The sequence below is a fragment of the Pongo pygmaeus genome, chromosome X (assembly GCF_028885625.2).
Source record: "Pongo pygmaeus isolate AG05252 chromosome X, NHGRI_mPonPyg2-v2.0_pri, whole genome shotgun sequence".
Taxonomy (NCBI): domain Eukaryota; kingdom Metazoa; phylum Chordata; class Mammalia; order Primates; family Hominidae; genus Pongo; species Pongo pygmaeus.
Genome location: NC_072396.2, coordinates 49331377 through 49347336, shown reverse-complemented (window position 1 = coordinate 49347336; position 15960 = coordinate 49331377). Strand labels below are relative to the sequence as shown.

Below are 15960 nucleotides of genomic sequence, written 5' to 3'. Positions count from 1 at the left end.
TCACTCACTTCACTCTTTCAGTAACTTGCTACTCAACTTAATATTTCACCCACTTGGCCAGGAGCAGTGACTCACGCCTGTAATCCCAGCACTTTGGGAGGTTGAAGCCGGCGGATCACTTGAAATTACGAGTTTGAGACCAGCCTGGCCACCATGGCAAAACCCCGTCTCTACTAAAAAATACTAAAATTAACTGGGTGTTGTGATGCACGCTATAGTCCCAGCTACTCGGGAGGCTGAGGCAGGAGAATTGCTTGAACCCGGGAGGCGGAGGTTGCAGTGAGCCGAGATCGTGCCACTGTACTCCAGCCTGGGTGACAGAGTGAGACTCCATCTCACACACAGAAAAAGACTTCACTCATTCACTCAGTAAACATCTCCTGAAAGCCTACTGGGTGCTAGGCACTATTCTAGGTGCTGGGGATATAGCAGTGAACCAAGCAGACAATAGTGCCCTGGAGTTGATGTTCTGACACACGAGTGCGCAAATCCATCCTGCTGCCTATTTTGGTATGGCCCTTGAACTAAGACTGGCTTTCATATTTCTAAATGACTGAAAAAAGGTAGACCCAGCATGGTGGCTCATGCCTGTAATCACCAGCACTTTGGGAGTCTGAGGCAGGAGGATCATTTGAGACCAGCCTGGGCAACACGGCAAGACCCCATCTCTACAAAAAATATTAAAAGAAATAGCCAGGTGTGGTAGTGCAAGCCTATAGTCCCAGCTAGTTGGGAGACTGAGGTGGGAGGATCGCTTTAGCCCAGGAGATTGAGGCTGCAGTGAGCCATAATCATGCCACTGCACTCTAGCCTGAGTGACAGAGTGAGACCCTGTCTCAAAAAGAAAAGGGGCTGGGTGTGGTGGCTCATGCCTGTAATCCTAGCACTTTGGGAGGCCGACGCAGGCAGATCACCTGAGGTCAGGAGTTCTAGACCAGCCTGGCCAACATGGTGAAACCCCGTTTCTACTAAAAATACAAAAATCAGCCAGGCATGGTGGCACGCGCCTGTAATCCCAGCTACTCAGGAGGCTGAGGCAGGAGAATCACTTGAACTCGGGAGTCAGAGGTTGCAGTGAGCCAAGATCTCACCACTGCACTCCAGCCTCTGTCTTAAAAAAAAGAAAAGAAAACGAAAAAATATTATTAAAAGAAATAATATTCTGTGACACTTGGAAATTATGTGAAATTCAAATTTCAGTGTCTAAATCATTTACATATCAATTTCAGTGTCTGTAAATTATTTACATATCATTTACAGTATCTTCTTCATTTACATATTGTTTGTGGCTTTCTCGTGCAGAGCTGAGATTTTGCAACAGAGACCATATGGCCTGCAAAGCCTGAGCTATTAACTCTCTGGCCCTTTTCAGAAAATGTTAGCTGACCTATGACCTAACAAAGAGAATAAAAGAGAAATCATTCCTCATAAAGATGAGTGCAATGAAGAAAATGAGCGATGTGAGAGTGGTGTGGGGAGGTGGTGGGTGAGAAGGAGTTCAGCGAGACCTCGCCAAGGAGGGGACAATGAGTTTGGTCCTAGGTTGGCTGAAAGGAGCAAGCCTCATGGTTATTTTGGCAAAGGGTGTTCTAGGCAGAGGGAGCAACAGGTGCAAGGGCCCCGAGGTAGGAACGAGCATGGCTGGTCCAAGCAAGAGCAAGGAGAAGCTAGCATGAGTATGTGAGTGCCATTTTCACCACAGCCTTGTCAACAGCCTGAGCAATGCAACAGATTTTTGTCAACCTCATAGAAAAAATGGTATTGCCATTACACTTCACATGCATGTGTGTGTGTGTGTGTGTGTGTATTTCTAATTCTTTAATTTTTAATTTTTAACTTTTTTTGAGACAGGGTCTTGCTCTGTCACCCAGGCTGGAGTGCAGTGGTGCCATCACAGCTCACTGAAGCTTTAGCCTCCCAGGCTCAAGCTATCTTCCTGCCTCAGCCTTCTGAGTACAGGCATGTGCCACCGTGCCTAGATAACTTTTTAAAATTTTCAGTAGAAATGAGATCTCTCTATGTTGCCTAGGCTGGTCTCAAACTCTTGGGCTCAAGTGATCCTCCCACCTTGGCCTCCCAAAGTGCTTGGATTACAGGCATGAGCTGTATTTATGAAATATGTTTTTTTTTTTTTTTTTTTTTTTGGCAGGGTTTCACTGTCACCCAGCCTGGAGTACAGTAGCGAGATCACAGCTCACTGCAACCTCAACTTCCTGGGTTCAAGTGATTCTCTTACCTCAGCCTCCCAAGTAGCTGGGACCACAGGCATAGGCCACCACACCGGGCTTATTTTATTTTATTTTATTTTATTTTATTTTATTTTATTTTATTTTATTTTTTAGATGAAGTCTTGCTCTTGTCTCCCAGGCTGGAGTGCAATGGCATGATCTCGGATCAGTGCAACCTCTGCCCCCCGGGTTCAAGTGATTCTCTTGCCTCAGCCTCCCGAGTAGCTGGGACTACAGGTGTGTGCTACCACACCTGGCTAATTTTTTGTATTTTTAGTAGAAACGGGGTTTCACCATGTTAGCCAGGATGGTCTCGATCTCCCGACCTTGTGATCTGCTTCCTGACCTCGTGATCTGCCTGCCTCAGCCTCCCAAAGTGCTAGGATTACAGGTGTGAGCCACCGTGCCCGACCTTTTTTGTATTTTTTTGTAGAGACAGGGTCTCACCATGTTGCCCAAGGTGGTCTCGAATTCCTGGGCTCAAGTGATCCACCCACCTCGGCCTCCCAAATTGCTGAGATTATAGGCATGAAGCACCGCACCCAGCCTGAAGGAAGCTTTTAGATGTTTGAGAGACATTTGTTTATCTTCCCAGATAATTTTTATGCATTTATAAGCTACTACACATATATATTATTTCCCTGCTTCTATTTACAAATAGGGCAGTTGACTGTAGTTGATTAATACTATATGCTCCTTGTTTCACTGTTCTTTATCCCTTACTGCCACTAAACTTAAGCTCAACAAGCCATTCTTTTTGATAATAATGGTAACCTGAAATTCCAGCACCTGGCCTTAAAACTGCAAGTCTTGGCTGGGCACAATGACTCATGCTTGTAATCCCAGCACTTTGGGAGGCCAAGGCAAGAGGATGACTTGAGGCCAGGAATTTGAGACCAACCTGGGCAACATAATGAGATCCTGTCCCTAAGTTTTTTTTTTAATTAGCTGGGCATGGTGGTGTGCACCTGCAGTCTCAGCTACTCAGGGAGGCTGAGGTGGGAGAATTGCTTGAACTAAGGAGTTCAAGGCTCAGTGAGCTGGATTGGAACATTGCACTCCAGCCTGGGCAACAGAGTGAGACCTTGTCTCAAAAAAAAACAACCAAAAAACAGAAAACAAAAAACAACAACAAAAAACCCCCCAGAAACCTCATACCCATTAATAGTAACTCCCCACTCCACCCAGCCTTTGGGAACCATGAATCTACTTTCTGTCCCTATGGATTTGCCTATTCTTGGCATTCATATAAGTGGAATCATACACTGTGGCCTTTTGTGTTTGTCTTTTTTCACTTAGCATATTTTCAAGGTTTATGCATGCCACAGCATGTATCAGTACTTCATTAAATCTTCCGATCCATGAAAAATGGGCTATCTTTCCATTTATTTAGGTCTTTAATTTCCTTCAGCAATGTTTTGTAGTTTTCAGTGCAGAAGTCTTACACTTCCTTGGGATGCAAGTCCTACTTAGGGGATTTTAGTAGTCTTTTAGTGCTGCTATGATAGAATACCTCAGATTGGGTAATTTGTATAGAACAGACATTTATTTTCTCACAGTTCTGGAGGCTGGAAAGTCCAAGATAAAGGCACCAGCATCTGGTCAGGGCTTTTTGCTGCATTCTCATATGGCAGAAGGCAGAAGGACATGAGAGAAGCAACTCCCTCCGTCTCATTTATAAGGACACCTAATCTCACTATGAGGGAGAACCCCTTGTGGCCTAGTCACTTCTTAAAGACCCTATCTCTTAAAACTGTCACATTGACAACACCTGAATTTTGGAGGGGACACATTCAAACCATACTAGGGATTAAAAATAACATCTTAATTTTTAGCAATCTAGTTCAGATTGGTACCAACTTAATTTCAATACTATACAAAACATTGCTCTTATATAGCTTTGTCCACTCCCTTTACTGACACTAAACTTAAGCTCAACAAACCATTCTTTTTGATAATAACGGTAACTTGAAATTCCAGCACCTGGCCTTAAAACTGCAAGTCTTGGCTGGGCATGATGACTCATGCCTATAATCCGGGCACTTTGGGAGGCTAAGGAGGATGACTTGAGGCCAGGAATTTGAGACCAACCTGGGCAACATAGTGAGATCCTGTCCCTACACAATGTTTGTTTATTTATTTATTTATCTATTTATTTAGAGACAGAGTCTTGATTTGTTGCTTAGGCTGGAGTGCAATGGCGCGATTTTGGCTCACTGCAACCTCTGCCTCCCGGGTTCAAGCGATTTTCCTGTTTCAGCCTCCTGAGTAGCTGGGACTACAGGCATGCGCCACCGTGCCCAGCTAATTTTTGTATTTTTAGTAGAGACAGGGTTTCACCATGTTGGCCAGGCTGGTTTCAAACTCCTGACCTCAGGTGATCCGCCTGCCTTGGCCTCCCAAAGTGCTGAGATTACAGGTGTGAGCCACCGCGCCCAGCCCCAATTTTTTTTTTTTTTTTAATTAGTCGGTCATGGTGGTTTGCACCTGCAGTCCCAGCTACTCAGGAAGGCTGAGGTGGGAGAGTTGCTTGAACCTAGGAGTTCAGGGCTGCAGTGAGCTGTGATTGCACCACTCACTCCAGCCTGGGCAATAGAGTGAGACCTTGTCTCAAAAAGAAAAAAAAGCAAGTCTTCATATTTAACAGAAAGAACCCCAAAAAGAGATGAGGGCGATGTCCCTACTCCTAGCATCAGCAGAAGATGAATTTTTCATTTTGATTATTACACTTTTAAACTCCAGAAATTTCTATTTGGTTCATTTTTTATATTTCTATGTCTGTATTGATACTCTTTATTTGGTGAGATATTGTTTCTATACTTTAGTTCTTTAGACATAGTTTCTTTGAGGTTTTTGGACATATTTTAAATAGCTTATTTAAAGTCTTTTTATTAGAAAACCCAGCATCTGGCTGGGCGTGGTGGCTCACACCTGTAATCCCAGCACTTTGGGAGGACAAGGCAGGTGGATCACTTGAGGTCAGGAATTCAAGACCAGCCTGGCCAATATGGTGAAACCCTGTCTCTACTAAAAATACAAAAATTAGCCAGGTGTGGTGGTGGGTGCCTGTAGTCCCAACTACTTGGGAGGCTGAGGCAGGAGAATTGCTTGAGTCTGGGAGGCAGAGGTTGCAGTGAGCCGAGATTGCACCACTGCACCCCAGTCTGGGTGACAGAGCAAAACTCTGTCTCAAAATAAATAAATAAATAAATAAAATAAAATACATTAAGAAAAAAGGAAAACCCAACATCTGGGCTTTCTCAGGGACGGTTTCTATAGGTGGTCTTTTTTCTTTATTCTGTGGATGGGTCGTATTTTCTTCTTTCTTTGCATGTGTCATAATTTGTTATTGAAAACTGGACATTTCAAATAATATAATGTGGCAACTCTGGAAACCAGATTCTGTCCCCTCTCTAGTGTTTCTTGTTGCTGTTTTGTTTGTTTGTTTTTTTGTTTTCAATGTTTGTTTGGGCTGAGCTCGGTGGCTCATGCCTGTAATCCAAGCACTTTGGGAGGCCAAGGCAGGAGGATCATTTGAGCCTAGGAGTTTGAGACCAGCTCGGGCAACATAGTGAGACCCTGTCTCTTAAAAAAAAAAAAAAAATTGGCCGGGCGCGGTGGCTCACGCCTGTAGTCCCAGCACTTTGGGAGGCCGAGGCGGATGGATCGTGAGGTCAGGAGATTGAGACCATCCTGGCTAACACGATGAAACCCCGTCTCTATTAAAAATACAAAAAAATTAGCCAGATGTGGTGGCGGGCCCCTGTAGTCCCAGTTACTCGGGAGGCTGAGACAGGAGAATGGTGTGAACCCGGGAGGCGGAGCTTGCAGTGAGCCGAGATCGCGCCACTGCACTGCAGCCTGGGCGACAGAGTGAGACTCCATCTCAAAAAAAATAAATAAATAAAATAAATAAATTAAATTAGCTTGGTGTGGTGGCACATGCCTATAAGTCCCAGCTACTCAGAGGCTGATGCTGGAGGATTGCTTTAGCCTGGGAGATCAAGGCTGCAGTGAGCCGTGTTAGTGCCACTATACTCCAGCCTGAGAGACAGAACAAGACCCTGTCTCAAAACACAAGTTTGTTTAGTTTTTTTCCTGAACAAATTCTGTAGTCTCTATTCCTTGTCCTCTGTGGCCACTGAAGTCTCTTGGTTAGCTTAGTGGCCACTAATGATTGAACAGAAATTTCTTTAAATGCCTGGAACCAGTATGTCTCCCAGTCTTTGCCAAGGGGATTTGTGTATGTGTTGGGACATACCTTCTGCACTCAGCCTGGCAGTTTACAACGTTGCCTTATCTTTCTCTTCCTGCTTGTTCAGAGCCTCAAGGTCTGCAGAGGTGAGAGATTAAAGCCTACTTAGTTCTTCTGTGGGCATTCGCCTAGCTGCAGCCCAGGGCGTATGCGTGTGGCCTTCTAGATTCCCAGGCATGTGTTGGAGTTATTCAAGCCCCAATAGATATCCCATTTTCCAGCCTTTCCTTCTTCTTCTTCTTTTTTTTTTTTGAGATAGAGTCTCACTCTGTCACCAGGCTGGAGTGCAGTGATGCGATCTTGGCTCATTGCAACCTCTGCCTCCTGGATTCAAGCAATTCTCCTGCCTCAGCCTCCTGAGTAGCTAGGATTACAGGTGCACACCACCACACCTAGCTAATTTTTGTATTTTTAGTAGAGATGGGGTGTCTAGTAGAGACCATGTTGGCCAGGATGGTCTCGATCTCTTGACCTCGTGATCCACCTGCCTCAGCCTCCCAAAGTGCTGGGATTACAGGTGTGAGCCACCGCGCCTGGCCTCCAGCCTTTCATTTTAAGCTTGCTGGTTGATGTATTGTTTGCCCCAACTGCTATTCACTACCCCAGGTTGTAGCGTCAGTTTGAGTGAGGTCAAATGAAGACAAGCCTTTCAAGTGGGTTCTTCCAGGGAACCACCAGACAAGTCAAAACAAACAACTGTAATTCTTTGTGAATAAGGTCCATTCTTTTCTCTCTGGTACTGGTACCTGTACGGGGAATGCAGATCATTATCTTCAGGGCTACCACCAAGCTGGGAGCAGGAGATGGGACGAGGATAAGTTAAAATACCACAAAGCTTACTATTCTTATGGAGATTCAGCTGGTTTTTCTCCCTTCCTTCCTTCCTTCCTTTTTCTTCCTTTCTTTTTCTTTTTTCTTTTTTTTTTTTTTTGACAGTCTTGCTCTGTTGCCCAGGCTGGAGTGCAGTGGTGCCATCTCAGCTCACTGCAACCTCCACTTCCCGGGTTCAAGCAATTCTCGTGTCTCAGCCTCCTGAGTAGCTGAGATTACAGGCACGCACCACCACGCCTGGCTAATTTTTGTATTTTTAGTAGAGACGGGGTTTCGCCATGTTGGCCAGGTTGGTCTTGAACTCCTGACCTCAGGTGATCTGCCTGCCTTGGCCTCCCGAAGTGCTGGATTACAGGCGTGAGCCACTCAGCTGGTTTTTCTCGATTAAACATTCGTCTGCTTGTTACAAGCTTTCGGTTAGTTTTTTTTTTTTTTTTTCTTTTTTTTTTTTTTTTCTTTTTTATTTTTATTTTTATTTTTATTTTTTATTTTTTTTTCTTTTATTATTATTATTATTATACTTTAGGTTTTATGGTACATGTGCACAATGTGCAGGTAAGTTACATATGTATACATGTGCCATGCTGGTGCGCTGCACCCACCAACTCGTCATCTAGCATTAGGTATATCTCCCAATGCTATCCCTCCCCCCTCCCCCCACCCCACAACAGTCCCCAGAGTGTGATGTTCCCCTTCCTGTGTCCATGTGTTCTCATTGTTCAATTCCCACCTATGAGTGAGAATATGCGGTGTTTGGTTTTTTGTTCTTGCGATAGTTTACTGAGAATGATGATTTCCAATTTCATCCATGTCCCTACAAAGGACGTGAACTCATCATTTTTTATGGCTGCATAGTATTCCATGGTGTATATGTGCCACATTTTCTTAATCCAGTCTATCATTGTTGGACATTTGGGTTGGTTCCAAGTCTTTGCTATTGTGAATAATGCGGCAATAAACATACGTGTGCATGTGTCTTTATAGCAGCATGATTTATAGTCCTTTGGGTATATACCCAGTAATGGGATGGCTGGGTCAAATGGAATTTCTAGTTCTAGATCCCTGAGGAATCGCCACACTGACTTCCACAAGGGTTGAACTAGTTTACAGTCCCACCAACAGTGTAAAAGTGTTCCTATTTCTCCACATCCTCTCCAGCACCTGTTGTTTCCTGACTTTTTAATGATTGCCATTCTAACTGGTGTGAGATGGTATCTCATTGTGGTTTTGATTTGCATTTCTCTGATAGCCAGGGATGGTGAGCATTTTTTCATGTGTTTTTTGGCTGCATCAATGTCTTCTTTTGAGAAGTGTCTGTTCATGTCCTTTGCCCACTTTTTGATGGGGTTGTTTGTTTTTTTCTTGTAAATTTGTTGGAGTTCATTGTAGATTCTGGATATTAGCCCTTTGTCAGATGAGTAGGTTGCGAAAATTTTCTCCCATTTTGTAGGTTGCCTGTTCACTCTGATGGTAGTTTCTTTTGCTGTGCAGAAGCTCTTGAGTTTAATTAGATCCCATTTGTCAATTTTGGCTTTTGTTGCCATTGCTTTTGGTGTTTTAGACATGAAGTCCTTGCCCATGCCTATGTCCTGAATGGTAATGCCTAGGTTTTCTTCTAGGGTTTTTATGGTTTTAGGTCTAACATTTAAGTCTTTAATCCATCTTGAATTGATTTTTGTATAAGGTGTAAGGAAGGGATCCAGTTTCAGCTTTCTACATATGGCTAGCCAGTTTTCCCAGCACCATTTATTAAATAGGGAATCCTTTCCCCATTTCTTGTTTTTGTCAGGTTTGTCAAAGATCAGATACTTGTAGATATGTGGCATTATTTCTGACGGCTCTGTTCTGTTCCATTGATCTATATCTCTGTTTTGGTACCAGTACCATGCTGTTTTGGTTACTGTAGCCTTGTAGTATAGTTTGAAGTCAGGTAGTGTGATGCCTCCAGCTTTGTTCTTTTGGCTTAGGATTGACTTGGCGATGCGGGCTCTTTTTTGGTTCCATATGAACTTTAAAGTAGTTTTTTCCAATTCTGTGAAGAAAGTCATTGGTAGTTTGATGGGGATGGCATTGAATCTGTAAATTACCTTGGGAAGGATGGCCATTTTCATGATATTGATTCTTCCTACCCATGAGCATGGAATGTTCTTCCATTTGTTTGTATCCTCTTTTATTTCCTTGAGCAGTGGTTTGTAGTTCTCCTTGAAGAGGTCTTTCACATCCCTTGTAAGTTGGATTCCTAGGTATTTTATTCTCTTTGAAGCAATTGTGAATGGGAGTTCACTCATGATTTGGCTCTCTGTTTGTCTGTTATTGATGTATAAGAATGCTTGTGATTTTTGCACATTGATTTTGTATCCTGAGACTTTGCTGAAGTTGCTTATCAGCTTAAGGAGATTTTGGGCTGAGACAATGGGGTTTTCTAGATATACTATCATGTCATCTGCAAACAGGGACAATTTGACTTCCTCTTTTCCTAATTGAATACCCTTTATTTCCTTCTCCTGCCTAATTGCCCTGGCCAGAACTTCCAACACTATGTTGAATAGAAGTGGTGAGAGAGGGCATCCCTGTCTTGTGCCAGTTTTCAAAGGGAATGCTTCCAGTTTTTGCCCATTCAGTATGATATTGGCTGTGGGTTTGTCATAAATAGCTCTTATTATTTTGAGATACGTCCCATCAATTCCTAACATGGAAAGGCACAACCGGTACCAGCCACTGCAAAATCATACCGAAATGTAAAGAACATCGAGACTAGGAAGAGACTGCATCAACTAACGAGAAAAATATCCAGCTAACATCATAATGACAGGATCAACTTCACACATAACAATATTAACTTTAAATGTAAATGGACTAAATGCTCCAATTAAAAGACACAGACTGGCAAACTGGATAAAGACTCAAGACCCATCAGTGTGCTGTATTCAGGAAACCCATCTCACGTGCAGAGACACACATAGGCTCAAAATAAAAGGATGGAGGAAGATCTACCAAGCAAATGGAAAACAAAAAAAGGCAGGGGTTGCAATCCTAGTCTCTGATAAAACAGACTTTAAACCAACAAAGATCAAAAGAGACAAAGAAGGCCATTACATAATGGTAAAGGGATTAATTCAACAAGAAGAGCTAACTATCCTAAATATATATGCACCCAATACAGGAGCACCCAGATTCATAAAGCAAGTCCTGAGTGACCTACAAAGAGACTTAGACTCCCACACATTAATAATGGGAGACTTTAACACCCCACTATCAACATTAGACAGATCAACGAGACAGAAAGTCAACAAGGATACCCAGGAATTGAACTCAGCTCTGCACCAAGCAGACCTAATAGACATCTACAGAACTCTCCACCCCAAATCAACAGAATATACATTTTTTTCAGCACCACACCACACCTATTCCAAAATTGACCATATACTTGGAAGTAAAGCTCTCCTCAATAAATGTAAAAGAACAGAAATTGTAACAAACTGTCTCTCAGATCACAGTGCAATCAAGCTAGAACTCAGGATTAAGAATCTCACTCAAAACCGCTCAACTACGTGGAAACTGAACAACCTGCTCCTGAATGACTACTGGGTACATAACGAAATGAAGGCAGAAATAAAGATGTTCTTTGAAACCAACGAGAACCAAGACACAACATACCAGAATCTCTGGGATGCATTCAAAGCAGTGTGTAGAGGGAAATTTATAGCACTAAATGCCCACAAGAGAAAGCAGGAAAGATCCAAAATTGACACCCTAACATCACAATTAAAAGAACTAGAAAAGCAAGAGCAAACACATTCAAAAGCTAGCAGAAGGCAAGAAATAACTAAAATCAGAGCAGAACTGAAGGAAATAGAGACACAAAAAACCCTTCAAAAAATAAATGAATCCAGGAGCTGGTTTTTTGAAAGGATCAACAAAATTGATAGACCGCTAGCAAGATTAATAAAGAAAAAAAGAGAGAAGAATCAAATAGATGCAATAAAAAATGATAAAGGGGATATCACCACCGATCCCACAGAAATACAAACTACCATCAGAGAATATTACAAACACCTCTATGCAAATAAACTAGAAAATCTAGAAGAAATGGATAAATTCCTCAACACATACACCCTCCCAAGACTAAACCAGGAAGAAGTTGAATCTCTGAATAGACCAATAACAGGAGCTGAAATTGTGGCAATAATCAATAGCTTACCAACCAAAAAAAGTCCAGGACCAGATGGGTTCACAGCCGAATTCTACCAGAGGTACAAGGAGGAGCTGGTACCATTCCTTCTGAAACTATTCCAATCAATAGAAAAAGAGGGAATCCTCCCTAACTCATTTTATGAGGCCAGCATCATCCTGATACCAAAGCCTGGCAGAGACACAACAAAAAAAGAGAATTTTAGACCAATATCCTTGATGAACATTGATGCAAAAATCCTCAATAAGATACTGGCAAACAGAATCCAGCAGCACATCAAAAAGCTTATCCACCATGATCAAGTGGGCTTCATCCCTGGGATGCAAGGCTGGTTCAATATACGCAAATCAATAAATGTAATCCAGCATATAAACAGAACGAAAGACAAAAACCACATGATTATCTCAATAGATGCAGAAAAGGCCTTTGACAAAATTCAACAACCCTTCATGCTAAAAACTCTCAATAAATTAGGAATTGATGGGTTAGTTTTCAAAGTTCTGAAAAAGTTGATCCTGACAGTTTTTGCCAGTTTTTTCACTGATTTTTATAGAGGCACAGATTTTTGGAGTTCTCTATTCCACCATTTACTTTGTGTTAGCAACATTAAACATTTTAAACATCATTATTTGACATTAAAAGGTTTAAATTTGATGATAACTTTAGTTTCCATTTTCACATGTCCTGTGATTACTTTAATCTCCTTCCCTTTCAATGTTTGTGTTATTGTGGCCTAGAACTTTATTTTTATTACTTTTTCTTTCTTTTTCCACATGTTCTAATGTGGCCTAGTATTTTAGTACCACTTCAAATTTATGATCCCCAAATGTTCCCAATCAGTATTTTTCCAAATGACATCATCTTAATGAACACCGGATTATAATTAAACTACATTAAAGCAGCATGTGTTTTAGTAAATAATTCCTTAAATAATAAAGTAATAGGTCTGGGTGAGCTCACATAAGGAGCATTGGTGCTTTTTACCAAAGCTGGAAAATTCTCAGCCATTATTCCTTTGAACATTGTTCTCCATAAATCTTTCTATTCTCCCTTTCTAGAATTTGTGTTCAATATATGTGAGCTCTTTTCATTCTATCCTCCATATCTTTATATTTTCCATTTCTTTTTTGTTTTTTTTTTTGACACAGTTTCACTCTTGTCCAGGCTGGAGTGCAATGACGCAATCTCGGCTCACTGCAACCTCCGCCTCCCGGGTTCAAGCAATTCTCATGCCTCAGCCTCCTGAGTAGCTGGGATTGCAGGCATGAATCACCATGCCTGGCTAAGTTTTGTATTTTTAGTAGAGATGGGGTTTCACCATGTTGGTCAGGCTGGTCTCGAATGCCTGACCTCAGGTGATCCACCCACCTCCGCCTCCCAAAGTGCTGGGATTACAGGCTTAAGCCACCATGCTCGGACTATTTTCTGTTTCTTTATCTCTAATTGTGTGTTTCCCTCAGAGCTATATTTTAGTTCGCTAATTATTTCTTCGTTTGTGTCTAATCTGCAGTTTAATACGTTTATTAATTATTTAAATCACCATTTTCACTTCTAGAAGTTGTATTTGGTTATTGTGCAGGTATTCAGATAAGCCTGTTGTTTCTCATCCTGATCTTTCATTAAGAAATGTATTTTTATCTTGGGCAACACAGTAAGACCCCATCTCTAAAAAAAAAAAAAAAATAGCTGGGTATGGTGGCATGTGCCTGTAGTCTTAGCTACTTGGGAGGCTGAGGCAGGAGGATTGCTTGAGCCCAGGAGTTTGAGGCTGCAGTGAGCTATAATTGCCCCACTGCACTCCAGCCTGGATGACAGGGCGAGACCTTGTCTCAAAAAAGATTGTATGTTTTTCCCTTTTTACTTGGGAATAATATAGATTTATGGGAAATTGCAAAGATAGTACAGAGATGTCCCATATACCCTTTACTCAGTTTCCTCTATATTATAGTAGTGTAAAAATACTATAGTACAATATCAAAATCAGGAAATTGACATTGGTACAATAGTGTGTATAGTCCTATGCCTTTTTATCCCATGTGTAGACTCCTGTAACCAACACCATAATCAAGATACACAACATGGCTGAGCTTTGTAGATGGCGTGTGTCCCGGGTGGTCCTCAGGGACTGTCAGGAGATTTTGGACTCTCTGAAGATCATCCTTGGATCTTGGGTTAAAAATCTGTATTCTAGTCTGAACCATGGGAAGAAAAAAATAGTCGATCTGTGGTTTTTCTACTTGAAGGACACAATGTTTTCCAAACTAGCACCTTTGCAGAGGTTTGCTGTACTTAGTCGTGGAGCTCATTCTTCAGTGGCTTCTGCTACATCTGTTGCAACTAAAAAAACAATCCAGACCAGGTGTGGTGGCTCACACCTGTAATCCCAGCAATTTGGGAGGCCAAGGCGGGCGGATCACCTGAGGTTGGGAGTTCGAGACCAGCCTGGCCAACATGGAGAAACCCCATCTCTACTAAAAATACAAAATTAGCCCAGCACGGTGGCGCATGCCTGTAATCCCAGCTACTCGGGAGGCTGAGGCAGGAGAATTGCTTGAAACCGGGAGGCAGAGGTTGCAGTGAGCCGAGATTGCGCCATTGCACTCCAGCCTGGGCAACAAGAGCAAAACTCCATCTCAAAACAAAAAACAAACAAACAAACAAAACCAAAGAAGACAGTCCAAGGCCCTCCAACCTCTGATTACATTTTTGAAAGGGAATCTAAGTGTGGTGCACACAATTACCATCCTTTACCTGTAGCCCTGGAGAGAGGAAAATGTATTTACTTATGGGATGTAGAAGGCAGAAAATATTTTGACTTTCTGAGTTCTTACAGTGCTGTCAACCAAGGGCATTGTCACCCCAAGATTGTGAATGCGCTAAAGAGTCAAGGGAAGAAATTGACCTTAACCTCTAGAGCTTTCTATAATAACGTACTTGGTGAATATGAGGAGTATATTACTAAACTTTTCAACTACCACAAAGTTCTTCCTATGAATACAGGAATGGAAGCTGGAGAGACTGCCTGTAAACTAGCTCATAGGTGGGGCTATACTGTGAAGGGCATTCAGAAATACAAAGCAAAGGTTTTTTTCGCAGCTGGAAACTTTTGGGTTAGGACGTTGTCTGCTATCTCCAGTTCCACAGACCTGACGAGTTACGATGGTTTTGGACCATTTATGCCGGGCTTCGACGTCATTCCCTGCAATGATCTGCCTGCACTGGAGCGTGCTTTTCAGAATCCAAATGTGGCTGCATTCATGGTAGAACCAATTCAGGGTGAAGCGAGTGTTGTTCCAGATCCAGGTTACCTAATGGGAGTGCGAGAGCTCTGCACCAGGCACCAGGATCTGTATATTGCTGATGAAATAGTCAGGATTGGCCAGAACTGGTAGATGGCTGGCTGTTGATCATGAAAATGTCAGACCTGATATAGTCCTCCTTGGAAAGGCCCTTTCTAGGGGCTGATACTCTGTGTGCAGTGCTGTGGGATGATGACATAATGCTGACCATTAAGCCAGGGAAACATGGGTCCACATATGGTGGCAGTCCACTAGGCTGCCGAGTGGCCATTGCAGCCCTTGAGGTTTTATAAGAAGAAAACCTTGCTGAAAATACAGAAAAAATGGGTATTATCTTGAGAAATGAACCCATGAAGCTACCTTCTGATGTTGTAACTGCCGTAAGAGGAAAATAATTACTTATTTATTTGAGTCAGAGGTTCACTCTGGTTGCCCAGGATGGAGTGTAATGGCGCAATCTCGGCTCAATGCAACCTCCACCTCACGGGTTCAAGTGATTCTCCTGCCTCCGCCTCCTGAGTAGCTGGGATTACAGGCACGCACCACTATGCCTGGCTAATTTTTGTATTTTTAGTAGAGATGGAGTTTTACCATGTTGGTCAAGCTGGTCTCGAACTCCTGACCTCAGGTGATCCAGCTGCCTTGGCCTCCCAAAGTGTTGGGATTACAGGCATGAGCCACTGCGCCCGGCGAGGAAAGGAATTATTAAATGCTATTGTTATTAAAGAAACCAAAGATTGTGGTGCTTGGAAGGTGTGTCTACGACTTCAAGATTATGGACTTCTGGCCAAGCCAAGCCATGGCAATATCATCAGGTTTCACCTCTGCTGGTGGTCAAGGAGGATGAGATTCGAGAGTCCAGTGAACTCATTAACAAGGCCATCTTATCGTTCTGAGGGTAGCAGCTGTTTTCAGTGGTCCCTGGGAGCCGGCTGGAGACAGGTGGTCTTGTAAAAGCTCTGCTCTTAATGCGGGCACATTCCACTCCCATGTGTCTTCAAAACTGCTTTTTGGAATATATGTTTTTTTTCAGTTGACACATAATAGAAGAATGTTTATGAACCTGCCGTTTGCTTTGTAATATAAGTAAGAGAATGTAGTAGCATCTATATTCAGTGAAAGTGTTTTGATGTGCATATGTACTTTCTAAGGTGA

General features: G+C 42.5%; 1 pseudogene; it reads left to right on the top strand.

Moving 5' to 3' along the window:
• Positions 1-14187: 14187 nt before the first annotated feature.
• LOC129024895 (ornithine aminotransferase, mitochondrial-like) lies at positions 14188-15701 on the top strand (annotated as a pseudogene).
• The last annotated feature ends 259 nt before the right edge of the window (positions 15702-15960 follow it).